The 15,650-nt window shown below is 38.8% G+C and overlaps 1 protein-coding gene across 1 annotated transcript in view; it reads left to right on the forward strand.

Annotated features, from left to right (window-relative positions):
- Positions 1-15,650, forward strand: part of LOC124775167 (chaoptin-like) — a 152,164-nt gene that overhangs the window by 72,806 nt on the left and 63,708 nt on the right. The gene's annotated exons all lie outside the window — the stretch shown is intronic.

Genomic DNA, 15,650 nt, shown 5'->3' on the forward strand with positions numbered 1-15,650 from the left:
TGCGAATTGAAGGACAAACGACCTACTGCTATACTCAGTGTAGTTTTAAGTGAAGCCAAACAAACCCAATTTTCAGACAGCCTGGTACGAAAAGTATACTTTGCGAATGCAGTTAATAACAGATTACTGGGTGATCAAAAAGTCAGTATAAATATGAAAACTGAATAAATCACGAAATAATGAAGATAGTGAGGTACAAATTGCCACACATGCTTGGAATGACATAGGGTTTTATTAGAAAAAAAAAAAAAAATACAAAAGTCCAAACAATGTCCGACAGATGGCGCTTCATCTGATCAGAATATTAATAATTAGCATAACAAAGTAAGACAAAGCAAAGATGTTCTTTACAGGAAAAGCTTAATATGTCCACCATCATTCCTCAACAATAACTGTAGTCGAGGAATAATGTTGTGAAGAGCACTGTAAAGTATGTCCGGAGTTATGGTGAGGCATTGGCGTCGGATGTTGTCTTTCAGCATCCCTAGAGATGTCGGTCGATCACGATACACTTGCGACTTCAGGTAACCCCAAAGCCAATAATCGCACGGACTGAGGTCTGGAGACCTGGGAGGCCAAGCATGACGAAAGTGGCGGCTGAGCACACAATCATCACCAAACGACGCGCTCAAAAGATCTTTCACGCGTCTAGCAATACTTTGTTTTTTCTTTTTTGTTCTAATAAAACCCCATGTCATTCCAAGCATGTGTGTCAATTTTTACCTCTCTATCTACATTATTCTGTGGTTTATTAAGTTTTCAATTTTATACTGACTTTTTGATCACCTGGTATATTGTTATATGTGTCTTCTGTTTGGTGGTGAAAAGGAATGGTGCAATGAGGGCATTTGTACAATAAAGAACTTTGACAGGAAAGCACCAAAGCACCAGATATCAAAATGTCACCTGCAGAATAAAGAATCATTTCATTTATTGGGCAAAAGTAGAATTGAGCACGCCCTTTCTGAAGCCGCTCGTCTGCCAGCAATAAAATACAACGAACAAGTTCCATCCAACTGGACAGTATTGACTTGTATTATTCAGGCAATTGTAATTCTTCATAAACAAGAACCAACCTTTCGCAGCCATCGAGAGGATGAATCCTCCAGCTACAAAGATAACTGTATGGAATTGTTGGATTTACTAGCTCAAGGAGAGCAGTTAATCCAAGACCATCTGTCATCACCTTCAACCTTTAAAGGAACTTCTCCAGATACACAGTATGATGTAATAGAAATGATAACTCTGGCATTTAATGAGAAAATAAGATCTGAAAATCAGAACTGCAATCTCATTTCGATTCAAGCTGGTGAAATATTAGACGTGTCATGCAAGAGTCAAATGAGTATAATATTCAGATACTGTATTGCAGAAAAAATTGAGGAGAGATTCGTTGGATTTTGCGATGTTTCTGGAGATAAAACTGCTGAAGGTTTGTCAAACATTATTCATGCAGTATTGAAAGAATGGGATGTGGGAAGAAAAGTGGTTAATCAAACATATGATGGTGCTTCAGTAATGGCGGGCAGAGAAAAGGAGGATTACAATAATTGGTGAAGCAGTTCTGTCCCTATGCGCTGTTTATTCATTGTTACACACACCAACTGAATTTGGTACTGTTACATGCCTCCAAAATCATACAAGTAGGCATATTTGTAAGTGATTTTACTGTATTCCATTCGTTTTTCAGCAAATCATCAAAACGAACTGTATTGCTAAGAGAGAGGATTTAAACTGCCACATGCAAGCAACGCTCGCTGGAACTTTCATTGCAGGGCAGTCTGAACAATATCTAGTCTTTTCTCAGAGCTATATAGTGGTTTTAATTATACAATTGATGATACAGACTCTCAGTGGGACCCAGAATCTTTGAGTTGTGCTGTGAGAATGAAACGACGGATGGATGATCCAACGTTTGTCTACTTGTTTTGTTCTACCGAGGCTGCTTTGTTTATGTTGTTCAATTCTTTAATGTTCTTCAGTCAAAATCTGTCAGTATAACTGCTCGCCATGACGAAATAAGAACTTTTTTGAGAAACGTACGGCAATTAAGAACCGAAACATTCGTTGATGAATGCATTAAATGCAGATTGTGTTTGAATGGCAACTTATCATACCGTGACAGTCAAAAGACATCTCTCAGGGCACTTACTTACGAGATACTGGATTTGCAAATTGTTCAGATGGAAAGAAGATTTCAAGAGTTTCCCCAAATTCAGTTTGTGAACTTATGAACGAAAAGTGTTTCCCGAACTATCAAAAAGAATTCCCAAAGTTGAAACTTCTTGAGTTATTAGAACAGTACCCATTTCTCAAACAAGAACAGCTTGAAAATGCACTGTGTACCATATACGCTGATGTGAAAAAACACTTATCTCCAAGAATCCTCTTAAAGTACATTGTCAGCAATGATTTAGCCTTTGTTTATGAAGAATCAACGAAGTTTCTGCGTTTGGTTTTGACCCTACCTGCAACTACAGCAAGCAGTGAACGAAGCATGAGTACTCATAAACGAATGAAGAATTATTTAAGGAATTCAATATCCAATACCCGGCTGTCGTGCTTGAGCACGTTAGCAATAGGAAAGACACTACTTGGAGAGCTATCCAGTGATCAGATCTTTGTAGACCGAGTTAGAGACTCATTCGTGGAAAGAAAAGACAGGCGCTTTGCACTTGTATACAAGAAAATATAAGTGCTTCTTCTCTTGCTGCTGGAGTTCTACAAATTTGTCATCGTTTCTTGAACAAGTTAGTTATTATTTCTTTCCTTTCTCAGACGTTATGTCTGGTTATTATTATTATTATTATTATTAGTGGCGGCGGTAGTGGTAGTTGTATTAGTAGTAGTAGTAGTTGTTGTTGTTGTTGTTTTATTTGATGCATTTGGTTTCATTTGTTTAAATTATTGTTTATTGTACTATTTTGTCTACCTATAATAAATGTAGAGTCTCCCCAACTTTTACAAACACGCTACACCATTGGCTCCAAGTGGGTTTTAAGTGTGTTGTTCAGGAGTGTTTTTAATACTGCGGCCGACTTTTAATTTGTGCCATGCAGATTGCAACATAATCACAGAGTGACCCAGAGTTCATCCCAGAGTAACCCAGAGAGCATCCCAGAGTGCCCCAGTGGGCCTTCAGTGTCTCCTTTGAGTTTTAAGAATTGCCAACTCTGTTTTTTAACTTTATGTCGACTTTTTTAATTGTCCCCCCATGAACGTCTCCATGCCAGTGTATTTTTACCTCCATTATCTCCTCCTACTTTGTTTTATTTCCCCTTTTTTATCACCTTATATATGTAACATTTTATTCTTGTCTTAGTTGTCATGTCACTCGATTGAAGAGCGGCGGATTCTGCCGCTGACAGCCCTCCCCTGCCCATATGGGGAATAAAATCACAATAAAGAAAAAAAAGGAAATAGAGTGGTGTGCATCTAGGAAGGCAGGTGAAGATGATATGCACAGTACCAAATGAAGCCAGTCTTTCACATGAATTGAAAAATTAAGTTTCTTAAAAGACATCATAGTCGCCGTTGACTGTATGAAATATTTATTTCAGCCTTAGGGACAGTTTCAAGTAACACTGCAAAAGTTGCCAAAACACAAATAAAAACACAAAAATGAAGCACAAGGTTTATATACATAACTAAATAAGCATTTCATAATTATAAAAATTGGTGAGAAATGTACATAACTTCCATTATGGCAGAGTATAAGACTATCCGACATGAGTAAACGTTGTCTGGTACATCAGCGCACCTGATGATGGCAACGTCGTCGATTACCGAAATATTTTGTCCTATGCACACTCATACCAGGCTGTTCACCCGAGATTTATTTCGTTATGTCACAATTATTAGACAGCTCCCCCTTGTACCATAGAGGTTATTTCCTGGTTGCTGTTGTTGTTGTTGTTGTGGTCTTCAGTCCTGACACTGGTGTGATGCAGCTCTCCATGCTAATCTATCCTGTGCAAGCTCCTTCATCTCCCAGTACCTACTGCAATCTACATCATTCTGAATCTGCTTAGTGTATTCATCTCTTGGTCTCCCTCTACGATTTTTACCTTCCACGCTGCCCTCCAATGCTAGGTTTTTGATCCCTTGATGCCTCAGGACATGTCCTACCAACCAATCCCTTCTTATAGTCAGGTTGTGTCACAAACTTCTCTTCTCCCCAATACTATTTAATACCTCCTCATTAGTTACGTGATCTACCCCCCTAATCTTCAACATTCTTCTGTAGCACCACATTTCGAAAGCTTCTATTCTCTTCTTGTCCAAACTATTTATTGTCCATGTTTCACTTCCATACATGCCTACACTCCTTACAAATACTTTCAGAAACTACTTCCTGACACTTAAATCTATACTCGATGTTAACAAATTGCTCTTCTTCAGAAACGCTTTCCCGACCGTTGCCAGTCTACAGTTTATATCCTCTATACTTCGACCATCATCAGTTATTTTGTTTCCCAAATTGCAAAACTCCTTTACTACTTTAAGTGTCTCATTTCCTAATCTAATTCCCTCAGCATCACCCGACTTTATTCGACTACATTCCATTATTCTCGTTTTGCTTTTGTTGATGTTCATCTTATATCCTCCTTTCAAGACATTGTCCATTCCGTTCAACTGCTCTTCCAAGTTCTTTGTAGTCTCTGACAGAATTACAATGTCATCGGCGAACCTCAAAGTTTTTATTTCTTCTCCATGGATTTTAATACCTACTCCGAATTTTTCTTTTGTTTCCTTTACTGCTTGCTCAATATACAGACTGAATAACATCGGGGAGAGGCTACAACCTTGTCTCACTCCCTTCCCAACCACTGTTTCCCTTTCATGCCCCTCGACTCTTATAACTGCCATCTGGTTTCTGTACAAATTGTAAATAGCCTTTCGCTCCCTGTATTTTACCCCTGCCACCTTCAGAATTTGAAAGAGAGTATTCCGGTCAACATTGTCAAAAGCTTTCTCTAAGTCTACAAATGCTAGAAACGTAGGTTTGCCTTTCCTTAATCTTTCTTCTAAGATAAGTCTTAAGGTCAGTATTGCCTCACGTGTTCCAACATTTCTAAGGAATCTAAACTGATCTTCCCCGAGGTCGGCTTCTACCAGTTTTTCCATTCGTCTGTAAATAATTCGCGTTAGTATTTTGCAGCTGTGACTTATTAAACTGATAGTTCGGTAACTTTCACATCTGTCAACACCTGCTTTCTTTGGGACTGGAATTATTGTATCCTTCTTGAAGTCTGAGTGTATTTCGCCTGTCTCGTATATCTTGCTCACCAGATGGTAGAGTTTTGTCAGGACTGGCTCTCCCAAGGCCGTCAGTAGTTCTAATGGAATGTTGTCTACTCCTGGGGCCTTGTTTCGACTCAGGCCTTTCAGTGCTCTGTCAAACTCTTCACGCAGTATCGTATCTCCCATTTCATCTTCATCTACATCCTCTTCCATTTCCATAATATTGTCCTCAAGTGCATCGCCCTTGTGTAGACCCTCTATATACTCCTCCCACCTTTCTGCTTTCCCCTCTTTGCTTAGAACTGGGTTTCCATCTGAGCTCTTGATGTTCATACAAGTGGCTCTCTTTACTCCAAAGGTCTCTTTAATTTTCCTGTAGGCAGTATCTATCTTACCCCTGGTGTGATAAGCCTGTACGTCCTTATATTTGTCCTCTAGTCATGCCTGCTTAGCCATTTTGCACTTCCTGTGGATCTCATTTTTGAGACGTTTGTATTCCATTTTGCCTGCTTCATTTACTGCATTTTTATATTTTCTTCTTTCATCAATTAAATTCAATATTTCTTCTGTTACCCAAGGATTTCTACTAGCCCTCGTCTTTTTACCTACTTGATCATCTGCTGCCTTCACTACTTCATCCCTCAGAGCTACCCTTCCGTCTTCTACTGTATTTCTTTCCCCCATTCCTGTCAATTGTTCCCTTATGCTGTCCATGAAACTCCGTACAACCTCTGGTTTAGCAAGTTTATCCAGGTCCCATCCCCTTAAATTCCCACCTTTTTCCATTTTTTTCAGTTTTAATCTACAGTTCTTAACCAATAGATTGTGGTCAGAGTCCACATCTGCCCCTGGAAATGTCCTACAATTTAAAATCTGGTTCCTAAATCTCTGTCTTATCATTATATTATCTATCTGATACCTTTTAGTATCTCCAGGATTCTTCCAGTTCCTGGTGTCTTAACCGATTTCCAGTCAATCTGAATCTTCTTAATGTCCGGGTATTCGATATATTCTGTACCTCGGCGATTCTGCGAAGAGCCTCGTCATTTCTTACCTTATTCGTTCAACTAATTTTTAAACATTCTTTTGTGAAACCGAGTCTCATATGCTTCCATTCTCTTTTGTTCTGGTTTTTCCAGAGGCTACGTTTCACTGCCATGCAATGCTGTCCTCAAAAGTTCATTCTCAGAAATTTCTTCCTCTAATTAACGCCCGTGTTTGATATTCTTGGCCAGAAATGCCCTCTTTGTCGTTGATAGCTTCCTTCATCTGTCCTCCGTGTTCCATCCATCGTGGCTTATTTTGTTGCCTAGGTAGCAGAATTTCTTAACGTATTGTACTTGGTGATTCTTAATTTTGATGTTAAGTTCCTCGGTGTTCTCATTTCTGCTACTTCTCACAGTACCTTTACCTGTTCTGAACACAAATTGAATGTCATCTAACAGATTTTCAGTTTACTTTTCCATTTTTCTGTATATTATTTTTGTCAGCAACTTTGATATATGAGCTGTTATGTTGACTGTCGCACTTGTCGGCCTATTCTAGTTTCGGAATTGTGTGGATGATGTTCTTCCGAAAGTCTGATGGTTTATCGCCAGTTTCATACATTCCATACACCAACGTGAATAGCCGTTTAGTTGCCACTTACCCCAATTAGTTAGGAAATTCCGACGAAATAATAGCCATACGTTCAGCCTTATTTGACCTTAAGTCGTCCCAATTCTTTTAAATTCTAACTCTAATAATGGATTCCCAATCTCTTCCCATTCGAATCCTGTTCCTTCTTCTGTTACCTCAGATAAGTTCTCCCCGACCCACCCCCACCCAAGGGCACCTTATAGAGGCGTTTAACGACTCTTTCCACCTATCTGCTCTCTCGTTAGCAATTAAATGTGAAATTTCCATTGTACTCTTAATGTTACGGCCCTCGCTTTTAATGTCATCGATAGTTGTCTCGACTTTTGTATATGCCGAGCCACTCCTTCCAACAATCATTACTTTGTCGATTTCTTCAAGTTTCTCATGCAGCTACTTCGCCTTAGCTCCCTGCGCTTCCTGTTTATTTCAGTTCTGAGTCACATGTATTTCTGTACTGCTAAATGTCTCTGAATATTTTTTCACTTCCTTCTTTCGTCGAATAACTGAAGTATTCATTTTGCACCGAGGAAGGTGAGACGCGTTTGAATTTCATTGAGGATTTGGATTCTGGGATAAGCTATACCAGAGTAGGCAGTTATGTGTGAGAGAAGTGTACATGTTTAAAAAGCGCGGACACATGTTTCACAGGAAAACGTAGGTACAAGGAAGGAATTCCGAAGAAACCTCAGGTAACAGAAGAAATATTTCAACTGATTGACGAAAGAAAAAAGTACAAAAACGTTCAAGGAAAGACAGGAATACAGCAATATAATTTCCTTAGGAATAGAATAGACACAAAGCACAGGGCTGCCAAGTCGAAATGGCTGCGGGAAAAATGTGAAAACATCGGAAACAAACTATCGTCGCGGGGACTTAATCAGCACATAGGAAAGTGAAAACAGTCTTCGTTGAAATAAAAAGAAAGGGTAGTATCATTAAAAAAGCAATGGGACTCCCACTGTTAAATGCAGAGGAGAGAGCGGATAGGTAGAAAGGGTACATTAAAGGCCTCTATGAGGGGATGGACTTACCTGATGACGTGATACACGTAGAAACAGGACTCGATAGGAAAGAAATACTGGATCCAGTGGAAGAGTCAGAATTTAAAAGAGCTTTGGGAGACGTAATATCAAATAAGGCAGAGGGTATAGATAACATTACATCGGAGTTTCTAAACTTATTAGGGGAAGTGGCAAGAAAACGACTATTCACGTTGGTGTGCTGAATGTATGAGACTGCCGATATACCATCGCAGTTTCGGAAAAATATCATCCACAGAGTTTATAACACTTCTGTCTGCTACTGCTATACCATAACCTTAAAGTTGGAAGCAGGTCGTGAAATAAAACTATCTTGTTAAAGAAATTATGGTATAAAGCAACAGAGCAGTGTTACCCTCTGAGAGGAATTTTGTCATGTTCACCGTGTTGTACCTAACGGAGGTTGCTTATCGGAAATCAAAGTCAGAATTACGTAAATATTCGAACAGTAACAAATAATATTTTTGCCTAGCTATACTGTTTAAAGACTAAGGCAAACGGTCGCCAGCCTAATTAGGCAAGAGAAAGGTTAACGTTTTCGTTTAAGAAAGTAGGTATTCGTAGCTTTAACGGTCAAACACAACCTAGACTTGGCCACACGCGAGTGCAATGATCTCTGACACCTGCATATGTTAACGTTAAAGTAGGAACAAACAGCTAGAGCAGCACAAACTATTCGCAAAAATATAGCAGATAACGAAACACACTATTACTTTCAGGGCTTATTCAAACTGAATGGTCTTTTTAATGTTACTATTAATATTCACTGCAGAATCATTAATTGGACATAGGTTCAGTATTATTGTTCAAACATTTTCCTAGCTGACATAAAATTATAAATGTAGTTCACTGCAAAATTATGAACTCATCACAGGGTAAGTCTCTCTCAACTAAATACTTTTCTATTAAGAATGAAGGTTATATGGAATTCATGAACAGGTTACTTCTCACTGTCTTTTGAACAAAGAAATACATGTTTTCGTAGATAGTGGTCATCCCGTTACTTGTTACCTAGCATTAGCACAATAGACAAACTGTGGATCCTGTTATACTATTAATATGCACTTCCAATACATAAGAGAAACAAACACATAGCAATCACGAACATATAATTTTCTGCTATTGCAGTTTTCCACTTTTGCTACAGTGAGACACAAAATTAACATATTTGTAAGATACTGACTCACTTTTTGCAATTTACAACGGGCAGCAATGTGATTATTTACTAAGGAAAGCTTTATAAGCCTCAGTCTAATGAACTTTTAATTTTGAAGCAGGCAACAACATATTAATAAGCAGTTTTAGTAGGAAAATTATTTTCAGCAAGCATCATTAACTTTAACTCACTCTCTTGCCACATTAACTTTAACTTTCTTTTTACTATGTTCAAGAGGCATTAATTAGCAAAACACTGGTCTTTAATGTTCTTTCAGTAGGGACACTCGGTAATCACTTTAGTTCAAACGGAGAGGAACCTGAGAGGTGTTATGATAAGGAAAAAATTAAGGTAGGTACATAAATTCAGTTATAAGTTACCTTATATTTCTGCACACTAAAACATCCAATGAGCTGATCCTTCACTGTACGTTATAATAGTGCTCCATTATAGTGATTGCGCAATGTGGTGGCAGCTGCAGATTGGTAGTTCGATTAGCAGGCAGAATTGCTGGACTCTGTCCCTCCTCGGTGGCGACGATAAATACCAATTCCAGAATAGTTCCAGCTATTTATCCATCCATCCGAGGCGTTGGTAAGCGACAGGAAAAGCCTCTCTCGGAACCAGCACAATATACAACTTTTAGATGGGAGAGCACATTTTGGTAGCTCGTCCCTGACTGACTCTCAATTCCACCTTTTCTACCTAGGCCAACCACAATTTGCGCGCACTACACAGTTCCGTTCCTGAGGGGAACCACTACACCTTATACATACAAACTAACTAAAAATCATAAGTGAAGGTCAGCAGTTTACATAACAGTAATCAAATACATTAAATAAAACAGAACATTTGCACATATTGAAATTTCTACCAAATATTATTCACACAGAAATTACAATTATATACAGTTTTGTTCTCTCCAAATGGGACAAAGAATTTAAATGACAGATACACTACATTGCATAGAATCAAATCAAGACATCAAAGTTTGTACAAAGAAAGGAGTATACAATTTTGTGTTATCTATTCAATCAAACACATTTACAGAAGCTTAACGATGTAATATTAAATGAAACAAAATCAAAATAAATCAGTAGAGCACTAGAGTTATGGTGTTACAAGTTACGAAGAAGGAAAGCACCAACAAGTGCGAGAATTACCGCACAATCAGCTTAAAAGTTCATGAATCAAAGTTGCTAACAAAAATACTATACATAAGAATATAAAAAGGAGTTGAGCATCTCTTAGTTGAGTACGTATTTCTTTAGGAAATGTAAAGATAACAGAGATGTGGTTGATAATGGTAGTTAAAACGAGGAAAACTCAAGACATGATCATTGGATCTGTTGACCTGGAAAAATCATTTGACAGTGTACATGGTCTCTGCTACAGTGAGAAAAGTAACACGGTAAGAACGACTGTAACTAGGCAACTGTGTGAGCTCGCGTCTTCCTAATATTACTTTCGTGGTGATTTCGCAAGCTGCATATACGATGATGCCATAAATGAGTTTCTCAAATGAAAACATGGGCTGTACAATTTTCAAATTTAGGTTCTATTGGCCCATTTCGACGTTTTAGACATTGTCAATCAATCTCTAGGCATACTTTACGAGAGATAGAAAAAGCATGTAACGTTTAAGCAGAAACGTATATAAAAACGGCAGCATTGTCAGTTTAACGTACGATATAACCTAGTTCTTACGAGGGTTGTTCAGTAAGAAGTGCAACAAATTTTTTTCTGAAAGCATGTTGCATTCATAATTCCAGTACACCATAGTACTTCCCACTCTTTTGGTTACAAAGAATATTTTTCAACATCTCTCCGTTCAACGAGATGGCAGTACGCCACCTTGCTCGGAGGGCCTGTATGCCGGTAAGGTTCCACTCTACTGGTCGACATCGGCGCCAAAGTTTTTTCATCCACGTACTGCTTCCCACAAAGTGCATTCTTCATTGTGCCAAACAGATGGAAGTCGGCTGGTGCGAGACCGGGCTGTAGGATGGTTGAGCAGGAGCATTCAAATGAAGTTTTGTGAGCTCCTCTCGGGAGCACAAATTTGTGTGAGTCTTCGCGTTGTTCTGGAGAAGGAGAAGTTCGTTCAAATTTTTGTGGTGAAGTACACGCTGAAGCCGTTTCTGAGAGCTGTACAATACACTTCAGAGTTGATCGTTGCACCGTCAGGACGAACATCAAGTATAACTACCTCTCCAGAGCCCCAAAAGACGGCCGCTATCACATTACCGCCTGAGGGTGCGGCTTTGAACATATTCTTCGGAAGAGAGATGTTACGGCGGGACTCCATGGATTGACGTTTTGTTGATTTTAATACAAAAGCAGTCTTTTCCCCAAAAATTTTCCTTCCTTTATTGATATCACTTACCCACAATCGTCATTTGTTAGTATCATTTAGCGGTACTAATACGGGAACGACTTTCCACCAACGAGCAACTGATTTCCTTATAAAATTCGTATCTTAAAAATATAAATAAATTAGAAGTACGATTTATGAAACCAAGCATGAGATGTTTTTTTTAGAAGGAAGCAATCATTCCGGATAGATATCATTTTTATGTGATGTTATCAAATTGTCTGCCATCGAGACAGTCATATGACGTCCGCAAACTGCAGGCGGCAGGAAGACGCAGCGAGAGCAGTCGCTGCGGAATGACGATACCTCGCCGTGTTGTGTATGACCAAGCCTTTTTTCTGTTACCTGTCGTAGTAGTGCACGAATGGTGACTCCTATAGTGTTGTCGTGGTGTTCGTTGCAGATGGCAGAAAGGAAACGTGCCACACGTTACAAAAACCATCTATTTACCGAAACTAACGTCGCACTTGATTGTACTAACATTATTGGCTGCTAGAAACAAGTGTGCAATCAGTACATAGAAATATATTCTCTTTCTCTGTATCTCACTCTCCTCTGTGTTTCTGTCTTTTCCTTTTTCTACGCTGAATGCTCTCGTACACACCACTCTACCACATAGCTGAATTTTAATTTTCTGTATTAGTAAAAATTTCTCATTTACTGCATATAACAAACAACCTGTTTTACTTGCAGTGCTAAATTATTAATGTCTCTGTGAGAGTTAAGGGGTACTATATTACAAGTATTATTTGATGTATTTTACATAGAAATTTTTCTCGGAGTTTCTTCCGGATAATGTATTTTCATTTTCACTTGGATGTTCATTTACGTGACGTGTTAAAACGAGTACCCTGTTGTTTTAATGCGCAACTTAGTGTGCCCCCCAAACGATCTGCGGACGAGACGTAAAACGGCTGTGTCACGACGGGGCAAGCTACCTCGATGCACTGTTTGATGTGATATTCGCTTCGATCACAGAATGTGTCGGGACACTTTCTTATACAAGCCAGGTCGGAATGCACAAACAAAGGAGATTCAGTCTGCCTCGGATATTGAAGTGGAATAAATAAACGACCCCAGATGGTTTCGATAAGGAAGCTTGTTACCTTAAATATAGAACGCAAGTCATTTAGAGGACATACTGAGTTATGCATTCAGTATTTCACGTGAATCAACATTCAACCACAATAAAATCCAACTCAACACAAGCAATTCTGTTGCATTCAACCATACAACTTCGACCGTGTGTAGCTTTTAACTAAAATAATTTTAATGCGATTTGATTTGAATACATCAGCTAGAAGAGATAAAAAAAATTTTGAAATTTAATTTGTTGGTATATCTCTGTCTGAAAAATAACTAAATATATTATGTTTATAACTCAGTAGGAAGAGCAACACTTCTTCAGTTTTTTCTATATAAATTTTATCTCCTTTCTCTTAGTATCCTGCAAGTTACATAAGAAAACACCTGAAAGATCCTGTATAAGTGATGGTAACGTAACACAAATCTGATGTAATGATTGATAGTGCATGCATCAACAAGAGTGACTGATATGGAGCACTGAAGACTTGGTAGACTGCGGTAGTACATGCCATTGTCCTGCACACTGTTGCTGTTTTCACCTTCAGTCCGAAGACTATGATGATACAGCTCTCCACGCTAGTAGCTTTTGTGGAAACCTCATTATCTCTTCATCTCCTGATAACTTCTGCAGCCTACATTTATTTACGCCTGCCTACTATATTCAGGTTCGAATACTGCCTCGGGCATGGAAGTGTGTGATGTCGTTAGGTTAGTTAGGTTTATGTAGTTCTAAGTTCTAGTGGACTGATGACCTCAGAAGTTAAGTGCCACAGTGCTCAGAGCCATTTGAACCATTTTTACTATATTCAGGTCTCGATATCCCTCTACAATTTTTATCCTCCACACTTCCTTCCATTAACAAACTAACATTTCCTTAATGCCTTAGCTTATGTCTTATCAATCGATCCTTTCTTTTAGTCAAATAGTGTTGTATATTTGTTTTTTCCACGATTTGGTTCGGTACCATCTTACTCTTTATTCGGTATATCAATGTTATTTTCAACATTCTTCAGTAACATTACGTTTCAAAAGCTGTAGACTACAGACGAACACGATCAGAGAAGGCTTCTTAACACTTAAAAGGGTATTAGATGTTAACAAATCCCTCTTTTTCACAAGTGCATTCTATGCCACTGGCAGTCTGAGTTTTATATCCTCTGACTTTGACCATCATCAGTTATTTCAGTGCCAAATAGCAAAACACATCTACACCTTTGGTTTCTCATTGCCTATTTCCCTCGTCATCAACGAATTTAACAAAATGACACCCCATTACCCTTGTTTTACTTTCGTTGTTGTTAATCTTACAATATCTTTTGAAAACACTGCCCATTCCGTTCAACTGGTCTTCCAAATTCTTTGCCGTCTCCAATATAATTATTTCTTCGACAAACATTAATGTTTTTATTCCTTCCCCAAGAACTTAAGTTCCCTTTACAAGTTTCTTCCCACTTTCGATTACCACTTGACCTGTTGCTCAATGTGCAGATTGAACAACCCTGTCTCACTTCATTTTCAACTATGACTTCCTTTAATGTCCTTCAACCTCTATAACCTTTTGGCTTCCGTACAGGTTGTAAATAATCTTTCGTTCCCTCTATTTTATCCGTGTTACCTTCATGTCTTGCATATGAGAGCAGCTAAATATTACCGCCACTTTTGTTTGACAATGCTCCTCACACACTGTCATTGTGACGTGTAATGTGTATGGATCCGTGATTAATATGAATAAACCACATGTTGCTTTAATATGCTGCTTAAATTTACTTAAAAACTTAATACAGTTTTCGAAAAAGTTAATAGTTTCTTAGGTGCACGTGACAATTCATATGGTCGGCCGCGGTGGCCGTGCGGTTCTAGGCGCTTCAGTCCGGAACCGCAGGACTGCTACGGTCGCAGGTTTGAATCTTGCCTCGGGCATGGATGTGTGTGATGTCCTTAGTTTAGTTAGGTTTAAGTAGTTCTAAGTTCTAGGGGACTGATGACCTAAGATGTTAAGTCCCATAGTGCTCAGAGCCATTTGAACCATTTGAACAATTCTTATAATCTGGCACATTTTAAAACCAAATCTTCAAGATCCCTTGCTGGCCTTAAAATTCATTTCTTTGCACTAAAAGGTGAAATTTTCAAACAGTTTGTATTTCTTTCTATTTTTCATAACATCACAGACATTAATGCTCAATTATACATTACTCCGTAGAAAAGCGGCATTTTGTCACAGGTGAAGTCAGTGATTTTGTTTTATTTCTTAGTGAATAAAACATTCCATATCACGTTTTATGTAACTGATATGACAGGTTTCGGCCGAATCAGGTCATCTTCTGGTGCAAGATTAAGAAACAGGAGTGTTGCCACCACTGCCGCTAGAGGGTGTGACTCATTACAACCTGATGACACCGGGTTTTTAGTGTTACCTCACCAGATGTCCTAATGTGGCATAAACATGTCATGTACGTTACATGAAACATGATCTGGACTGTTTCGTTCATTAAAACAACATTTATCTACCAGGTGATCAAAAAGTCAGTATAAATATGAAAACTGAATAAATCACGGAATAAAGTAGATAGAGAGGTACAAACTGACACACATGCTTGGAATGACATGGGGTTTCATTAGAACCAAAAAAATACAATAGTTCAAAAAATCCGACAGATGGCGCTTCATCTGATCAGAATAGCAATAATTAGCATAACAAAGTAAGACAAAGCAAAGATGATGTTCTTTACAGGAAATGCTCACTATGTACACCATCATTCCTCAACAATAGCTGTAGTCGGGGTATAATGTTGTGAACAGCACTGTAAAACATGTCCGGAGTTATGGTGAGGCATTGTCGACGGATGTTGTCTTTCAGCATCCCTAGAGATGGCGGTCGATCACGATACACTTGCGACTTCAGGTAACCAAACACAAAGCCAATAATCGCACGGACTGAGGTCTGGGGACCTGGGAGGCCAAGAATGACGAAAGTGGCGGCTGAGCACACGATCATCACCAAACGACGCGCGCAAGAGATCTTTCACGCGTCTAGCAATATGGGGTCGAGCGTAATCCTGCATAAACATCGTACGTTCCAGCAGGTGTTTATCAGCCATACTGGGCACGATGG

Source organism: Schistocerca piceifrons, chromosome 2 (assembly GCF_021461385.2).
Source record: "Schistocerca piceifrons isolate TAMUIC-IGC-003096 chromosome 2, iqSchPice1.1, whole genome shotgun sequence".
NCBI lineage: Eukaryota > Metazoa > Arthropoda > Insecta > Orthoptera > Acrididae > Schistocerca > Schistocerca piceifrons.